This window comes from Athene cunicularia (genome assembly GCF_003259725.1).
Source record: "Athene cunicularia isolate RWA chromosome 15 unlocalized genomic scaffold, athCun1 chr15_part1, whole genome shotgun sequence".
In the NCBI taxonomy this organism is placed as follows: Eukaryota; Metazoa; Chordata; class Aves; order Strigiformes; family Strigidae; genus Athene; species Athene cunicularia.
In genome coordinates, this window is record NW_020799121.1 from 6,776,733 (window position 1) to 6,785,954 (window position 9,222).

Sequence of the window (9,222 nt, forward strand, 5' to 3'; positions counted from 1 at the left end):
GGGCCGGAGGAGCCTCCGCCGGGCTTCGGCGGCCCGGAGCTTCTCCTGCGGGCGCCCGTGTCTGCGTGTTTCCTATTTACAGACAAATCCTCAGCCAGACCTGCGGAGAGGTCTTGCCAGCGCGGGCACCCAGCAGCGCGGACTCCCTGGTTATGTCTCTTGCACACTGTGACAGGAAAAGTGTAAACAGGCACTATCTTAGGAACCACCCTGGAAGTGGAAGAGCTTCGAATATGGGAGCTGCACATCTTCCGTCAGTACCAGTAAACAGGTTCTTAATTTGGTCCAGGAAGAGTAATTGCCCTTAGCTTACACCAAGCATTAAACTGTTCTGACACCGGAGCCAAGAGCAAGGCATTCTACTTAACTATACTACCACAGAGATTTCAAACTTCCCTTTACTGTTTTAATTGCTCAAATACATCTCGAATCTTTACGAGGTGTCAATGAGTTGAGAGCCCATATCAAAAAGTGTATTTGCAAGACGTTTTGTCATCAGGCTGCATGGACGTTGTAATTGCTACAGTCTCTTCAGGGACTGCTGGCGTCTTGGGTTGTTCTTGCAAATAAATCTTGGTTCAACCCTCGCAGGCTGGGGCCAGCTCACAGCCCCCCAGGCTGGCAGATGCAGCCAGTGTTTGTGGTGCCCAGCAGAAGACCAGACCTCACCAGCTGCCTCACAGCACTCACAGGGAGCTGCCATCCAGTGGCTTTCACCAGGTGCCCTGAGAGAGGCTTGGTTTGATTTAAACCGGGATTGTTTTGATTTATCTTAAATAAGTTTAAAAGTTTTAGACAAAATTGAAAATTATGTTCACACTGACTTTTGAACTGTTTTGGCTAGATTTGGCATCCTAATGTAAAGGGGATCACAGAGTTTGAAATAACACATTTCCTGCTCCTATGTAAGCATTTTTTTTCTGTTGTACAGTCGTTTACAGCATGTTTTATGGCATGCAGAGACTAGTGATGGAAATACTAAGATTGATATGAATGCAGCATGAATGGAAAAGTCCATGTGTGAAGCAGAAGCAACAGAAGAAATGATAAGCAAAGGCTGAAGGAATTACATGCATCGACAGCTGAGGACGTGACTGATGGGTTAACACTGAGCAGTGAGCAATGTCCTGCTTACATCCTGACAGCAGCACTGATGACTCTTCTGCGGAGGACTCGACTGCTGGTAACAGGAGGATGGCAACAAGGTCACAGCACACTGCATGTGGCCTTTCACTTCTTTTGTTTTTCCAATCAGAAGACAAACTTTAGCCATAAGACACACAAAAACAGAAGCAGAAGAACATGAGCAGCTTGCGGACCTGGTGTGGACATGCTGACACATGATGACTGCAGCCTCCCATTGATTATCTCTGCCTGAGGAGCTGTAAACATTTCTAGCATGGAAAATATCTTCCTAACAGAGACTGCCTAGTAAATGGATTTAAGAGGAGTTATCTCCTCTTCCAGCTGTATATGAAATACATACAGTTTACTTAAATTATTTAAAACTGTAAATTCCAGTGTGCAAGTCCGGGAGGAATGTGTGACTGGGGTTGTGCAGTCTGTCAAACTGAGGCAGCTTACAATTACTCAGAAAAGTCCCTGGTGTCAGGGAGAGGAGAATGTGCAAAAGAACCAGCTATAGAGACAGAGATATCTCAGAGGTGAACAGGAAGAAATGCAGAACACAGGCTGAAACTCAATAACATCTGTATTTATGATGATAATAATGATTATATAGAAAACAGCACAGAAGAACAATTAAAAATGAGGGGAGAAATGCCAGTTATCTTAGCCCATAAGCACAGGAAAGCCCCACCCTTGCCACTTGCCTGGGAGCACGGAACTCCAAATTTCCTCCGATAAATGGTCTGTGTGTGCTCCTGTGCCGACAGGGAGGCACTATGGGGCCTGTGCAGCTGCCCGGGTCTTTGGGCTCAGGAGGGAAACCAGTGCATGGCTTGTTCTACCTCTGCAGCTCCAGCCCGCCATCCCTTGCTACTTGTTACTGAGCAACTGATTCCTACAAATCACTTAATCCAAGGCAATTATTTCTCTGGGGAGATACATGCTTAATAATCACAGAGTAAAGAAACCTTTCTGCTTAGAGCCATTTCTATTCCTGGTATTTCACCTTTGTCTGTTTCGTTTCCTTACCCCAGATACTAGCTTTTATCCTGGCTACTGGCAACAGCCTCCATTTTTAATTACTCTGTTCCCTGATCCTGAGAGTGAGTCTGCTGCACAGGCTACCCTTAATGAGCCATCAGTGCAAGGTGCTCACTGGTCTGCTTACTTCACTTACTGGTAACTTGACTGACACAGCTGCTGGGGGCCTGAGGACCCCATCAGCTTCAGCACATTGTGACTTCTGATGGTGTTAATGTCACAACACTGGGAATTAGTTTGAACTCACAGAAATGAAAAGGTTCTAATTTCTTAAAAGGAAACACAGCATGATGTTTTACTTGGGATGTTAAATAAAGAAATCACTACTTATAAATTAAATCCTTGCTGGTGAAGTCTAGATTCCTTTAAATTCAAAGGCATGATTTCTTGCAGCAAAGTAACTCATTAACAAATGACCGTTAATGTCATTACATCTATTACGGCTCCAGCTATGTATTTATTGAATCATTCTAGGGGGGATACATAGGGGGCTTTGCAGCCTGTGAAAATGGGCGGAAGTGGTATTCAAGCTGAGAACAATTGCACAGAAGCCATTCTATAGCAAGAGGGGCTTTGGGATTAGAGGTGATTGTGTTTTCACTCTTTTCCTGACATAATCAGGACAAATACCAGGCGCAGAGTTACTAGGAGGGCTGCTAAGGGGGGGTCCAGGCTCCTACTAGCACTGCTTGTCCTGGTGTATGAGCCCTGTCCCACGGCACAGAAGAACCTTGCCCAGCCCTCCAGCCTTGCTGGGGCTTTGTTCAGCCCCGAAGCATCCCACCAGCAATGTTTAGATAGATTTGCCTTTTGGGACCTGAAATGTAGTCTGCAGAGCACACTTGGTTTATGACTTGTGGAGGGTCCCTTACCTATGTGCTTCTGCTCCTTCTCATTCCTAAAATGTTAAACATCTGGAAGACAGAGAAGAAAATTACATTTGGTATCAAGCTTACGCCCAAACCTAGTACTGTTTGTGTGAATGACAGAGTATGAGTCAAAAGATGAATTAAAAACCCAGTGATCTCAAGACAGCTTACCATAACTTCTGGATCAGACATAAGCAAAGGTAAAGAATCAGAAATCCTACTAGATTATTTTGTCTTATGTCATATTTTGTCTTCTAATTAATGCTGAAATAAAGCAAGGAGATTTCTAAATACAATGGTGTTAGGAAATGGCTGTTCTTTATTTAGAAAACTTGAGTTTTCTCAGAGAAGATTACTCCTTTCTGAATTATCCTTTAAAATGCAAGTGGTTATCCCAAGAGAAGAGATCTAGTTGGAGCTTGAGTGCACATACTGTCTTCCATGAGGTTCCTGCATATCCAACATGTCTTCAGACCAGTGTGACACATCAGACTGGCACGTAGGTATGAGTCCTTGTCAAATGAGCTGGTTATTACAGAACAAAAATGCACAATTTCACCATAGAAATTATTGCAAAATACATTGGAAACAAGCTGAAGTGGTTAATGTGAAATTGTCACTTCCTCTCTTAGTTCATCTTCTGAACACAGAAAAGCAATAATTAAAAGCCACACCATAATTTTGCAAGAAGGACCAGTAATGCTCTATGTCTGGTGTTAATGATGTAGAATCCAACACTTTTTTTAGTACAAGTGTTGCTGCTGCCCTTCAGGATTGAGAAATGGATGCCCATGCTACTCTTCCCCTCAGTGGTGACGACTTCTGTAAAAGAAAGGAAGGAAACAGATATATATATAGTTGGAAAAATGGTGGAAGAGGTTACAAATCTGCTTCCAGCCTTCATATATTTGCTGCTGCATATCCCTTTCCACACCGAGTTTCCCTAGCCCCGTATCAGTCTGCACTTTACACACACCGCCTGCCTGGGATTCTCTTGGTGAACTGCCTGCTGGCACTGCCAGGGAGCCAGGAGCAGGGCGTTCTGGCTGAGCTGCACATGGTGGGAATGTTGAGTGTTATGAGTGCTTTCTTCACACAATGAGGAAATTAATTGTGCTAAACCACCATTAGAACTGAGTTCCATACCTCCCTGCTTGAATTCCTCTACACACGAATCTCTGAGTTGGGGTTTGAAACTCGCCCTTGGTTGGAGTTGATCTTCACATCTCCACGTCTTACTCAAGCACCCCCCTGACAGGAACATTTTTAGTCACCACTGTCAGGACCAGCTGAGCTGCACTGGTGAGCTGCTGTGCACCTAACTCTTCAGCACCTTGTTTTCTGAATCTGGCTTTTGAGAGGGTGCTGCAGTGACACTGGACAGTCCTAACCACGTGTTAACGGTGTCTCAGGGCAGTCAATATGGTGAGTGATGGCTCTTTCCCAAAGCTTAGAATGTCCCGTCTGTAGACAAGTACCTAAAATCCTGATCATCCCACTCGCCAAGAGATCACACTGAGTATATGCTTAAGCCATGTCACTTCAAATACTTCTCTTGAATGCTATGGAGAACTCTTGAGAATGTATTAAGGCTTGGACAGGTGGGGGTGGAAAGCTATAGGAAATATACATTGTTTCATGCCTAAGGGTCCATTCTATGTCATGTTTCCTATCAGGAGAACTGTAGTTTAATTTTGTCCTCTTCCAAAGTTAGCCTCCTTCCACAGATTGTGGTGTATCAGAATCCTGGTAGATCACTTTCCCATGTGATTGTTGGAAAATCACATCAGATGTCATTTTGTAAAGAACGGCGTCAGCAAGGACAAATGCCATTGTTTTAAATATACATTGCAGATGTTGAAAGTAATTAGTAAAGACTCGACTATGAAGTTACTGAAAACTGTTCAGGGTTAGCAACGGGAAATGTACTACATTTATCTAGTGTCCCAGGAAATCTGTATTCCTGAGAACACGTGAGAGGTTTGGGACACCTCCTCTGATTATGAGAGTGATTAATTCTCAGTAGCGTTGTTCCTATTCTTAACAACGTACATCTGAGAAAAGCCCTGTCTTTGGGAATAGCATGTATCTGTATTGTTAATCACTTCTTACAAATGAAGTGAAAGTGAAATTTGATTCACTTTTTTTAAAGTATCAACTTCCAGTAAGAGGAAAGGATGGCTGTTTTTGGTGAAAAGATACAAAATGTCTCCTATTCCAGAGAAAATCTTTTAGGTTCTTCTTATAGCTTTTTTGTTGCCTCAGTTAACACCTTGAAAAGGCAGATTTGTGCATGCTTGCAAATGCAAAACAAACACTTCTATTCCTCTGAGACTACTATAATTCAAACATAATCTTTCTTTCCTGTAGTGTGTCCCTAAAAATGCTTTTTTGTTTTGTTTTGTTTTGTTTTGTTTTTTTTTTCAGCAAAGGAAAATACTTAGATGCTGCAGATTTTGTTATGGATTACTAAATAACTTGTAAAGTAAGTCAATAAATTCTGGTACATCCACAGACACTGGCTTCCTGTTCGTACGCTCCCAGAGCTCCAGCTCTGAGCTGCACACTTCAGAAGGGCTCAGCACTGAGACCAGCTTTTAGCGGACCTGACATTTCCAATTGCCGCTGCAGCATGTCTGCAAAACCACAGAAAATTTGAGATGTTAGAATGGTTCACCCCGTTAGTGATTCCATAGATAAAGCACTACACAGAAGAGTATTTTGATCAGATCAACAATTTACCAAGTACTAACAGAGAATTGGAAGTTTGTCCTTAAATTTCTGTCTATCACCACACCCAAATACTAAAAATTAGCCCATGGAATATCTAAATTACAGTGTCTGACATTTACACTAGTTAGGTTGAAAATACTTTTTTCTTTGGTAATCCTTTAAGAGGGGATGTCACCCACAGTGTGCAGCTCTTACATATTTATTTCTAAAAGGTTTTATTCTGGAGCCATGTACTGTAATTTAGCAAAGCATACACAAATATTCTGAATCAAACACAAACCTAAATGTATGGAAATGAAAAGTATTTATGCATATATAAATAAATATAGACAAATAATGCCAAGGAACATGGCGTTGTTTTATCTATCAAAACTCAGTTTAGTTTTCAGTTATATGGTACTATTTATTATAATCAGTATCACACAATTTTCTCTGTTAAGGAGCAGAACAAAAGATACATAATATCTTTGCTGAATGGATGAGGTATTTCTAACTTTCTAAGACGTGACTCCACACAAAGTTAAGACTTGAATTCAAGGAAGGACTCTAATTGTACTTTTGATAATGTAAACCTAGATGTATTAGGAACTTTTATAAAAGGCATTTGAGCTTCCAAGAGAAGAATAAAACAAAAATCTTTCAGAAATAATAGTTATGGGAACAAGTGATTCACAGCCAGATTGCTGTTCACTGCATTAACATTTCTAGACTACTTAACTATTTAGGAGGAACAGTGTTCTTCAATACAATGATTTCTTCTGTTTGCACCTCTGCTAATACCACTGTAGAGAAACAACAAATATGCAGTACGTCTTTTGTGGGCATGCAGCATTTCTCAGTTACATGCACCAAATTGTTCCTGTTCTCGGAACAGCCCTTGGATGAGCTGCTCGGTGATCCTGCGTAGTGTGATTTCATAACAAGTCTTATAACAGGTTTCAAAAGTAACAAAAGTACATTTTCACCAAGTGCGTAGTGCACTGTAAAATTCATTGTCACAGGATGCTCTTTAATGCCAAAAGTTGAAAAGGTTTCAAAAAGCAACAAGAAAAATTCATGGAAGAGAAAACTGTCAAGATAAAACTTCTGGCTCAGGAAGCTGCTGAGCTCCAGATTGCCGGAAGCTGGGAGGATACACAGACACGGTGCTACTTTTATCTTTTCCTAAGCATCTGCTACTGGGCACTGCAGATGTAGGGCACTGACTAGAACTGTCCTTTTCTCTTACCCGAAGTGTCCTTCCTTATGTTACTCTTTGGTACAATAGGACTGTTCGGGGATGACTGTGACTTCCCTGAACATTTTTTGTGACAGCTGGTCAGCCATCTGATTCAGCCATGACTTGGAAAAATTATTAGTATGCCTCAGTAATGAGGCACTTGAAATTTCTGGAGAATGTTTCACCCATTTCACTGAATCCTGTCAAAGGAAAGGAGTGACAATCATGGGAAAGCACTGACTTCCACTAGACTCTCTGTTGATGTCAGTCTGTAGTTTGGCATCATTCATGCAAATCTTTTATAAGTTCTTCAAGTGTGAAATAGTTATTTGTAATAGCAGTTTATGTGTGTAAAATATTGTGTGCATCACAGTGTTCTAACTCAGTGAAAGAAGGAAAGAAAAATTTCCACTCTTGTTCCTTTGGTGATAGTACAAAACACCTATATGGTTATCCATGGAATAATTTAAAATAAGACCTTAATTTCTGAAGAAGACTCAAATGCCATCTTTTAACTCCTCCAAGAAGGTAGTGTATAACAGTACTTTGTGTTATAACATTACACTTTGTCCTAGGAAACGGAACTTGGTTGGTCTTTCGTTGGCTTTTATTTTGTTCTTACTCAGATCACATCAATGCTTGGTTGATAATGTGAGCACAATGTGAATTAGCAAATAATGCCAGTCTGCCTTCAGCAGCATTTGTTTCACTTCCACATTTTCCTGTTGTGAGCTGCAACCATGTTTGCTTAATGGATGGAAATACAGAGAAAACACAAATGTGCTTCTTGGTACTCAGAATTGTAAGTCAAAAGATTTGCTGCCAGATCACACATACGAACTGCCCTCTGCAAAATGTTCGGATGGATTACCAGGAACTTTGCTGAACCCAGTTCTTTCAGGTTGGAAAAAGCCTCCCCCGAACTTCTGATACTCTGTTTTAATCTTGTTGGTGTTGTATTGAGTGTTTGAGCTATGTAACACTGTTTCACCATGAGAATGTGATCTGCTTCTGTAATCTGACTGCAGGTATCACTTTCGCTCTAGGTTTATGTCTGCTGGAGTCCCTGATACCTCAAGAACATGCTGGCAAGAATCCCATTCACCCCTTCCACAATGATACCGACCAAGGCAGAACGGCTCTTACTGAACCAGAGGGAATGCCATGGTGAAAGAGAAGATAGCAATAGTGTAGGTAAAACGAATACATTGGGGGTTTTGCACAATGCTTGGGAGAGAAATTTGCTGCACGTGTGGACAGCTGAAAACCAAACAGGTTTATATTACATATTGCATTACAGCCAAGCAGCACAACGTTTAAGCTAGATTTCCCCCTGGCTATCACACCTACCATACTGAAAGATTTTCCACTGTGAGGAGTATCGCTACAACCTGCTGAACGTGGAGGCAATCTCAAAGCTCGGCAGTGCTTGGGTAGGAAATAGGAGTCACTCAGTTTGGGAAGGGGGTATTTTAAGCAGAATGGGCTCTGACTGTGTTTCATTCCTGAAGGTTAATTTGTGTGCGTAGCCCCAGACCGAGACTGTTTGTACAAGTGTGCTACTGGCGAGAGGTGAACTTGGGGTAGTAAGGCAGGCTTGTACCATACCGGAGTCGTTACTGCTGGCAGCACTGGCTACCGTGTCGTGCAGCCGGAGCGCAGTGACCTCCGTGAGGCGCGGCTCTGTCCGATGAGCCACGATTTTTAGTTTGGGAAGCCAGCAGGATCGGGAGGTGCCCCGTGTTCTGGAGCAGGGTACTGGGGGCCGAAGCAGGAGAGGGCCAGCTCCGGGTCTGAGTGCGGCATCCCCGGGGACGGCCGCAGGCTGCGGGGCGGTGGCACGGCTGCCCCCGGAGGGAATGAATGAGGAGCCGGCGAGTGTGAAGCGTTTAAGGAAACCGCGGAGCGGCTGCGTGGGACCCGCGAACCCCGGGAAGAGGGAGGCCCTCGCCCATGCCGGCACGGCGGGACAGCGCTGGCTGTCAGTAACCCAGCCGCGGGACGGCCCGGGAGAAAAGCACCACCGTGCCATCCCGACAGGATACCGGCTCCTGCGGGGGGTCGCCATGGCAACACCCCGCCGCCTGCCCGCGCGGCACAGGCCGGCTCCCCCCGCTGCCACTCAGGCAACCGGGCGGGGCGGGGGAGACGCTCTATCCCTCCTCTCTCTAGTCTCGGAGCCGCGCCTCGTTGCTATTCGTGGAAGTGGCCTAGACCATAGAGTCGTGCGGA

General features: G+C 43.6%; 1 protein-coding gene across 2 annotated transcripts in view; it reads left to right on the top strand.

Annotated features, from left to right (window-relative positions):
- Window positions 1–9,170: 9,170 nt before the first annotated feature.
- The window catches only part of LOC113486137 (septin-2), a 39,954-nt gene continuing 39,902 nt past the window's right edge, over window positions 9,171–9,222 (top strand). Inside the window, exon 1 of one of the 2 annotated variants that reach the window (XM_026859841.1) lies at window positions 9,171–9,222. The gene's annotated coding sequence lies outside the window, so the exon portion shown is untranslated. The other variant, XM_026859840.1, reaches the window with a different exon arrangement.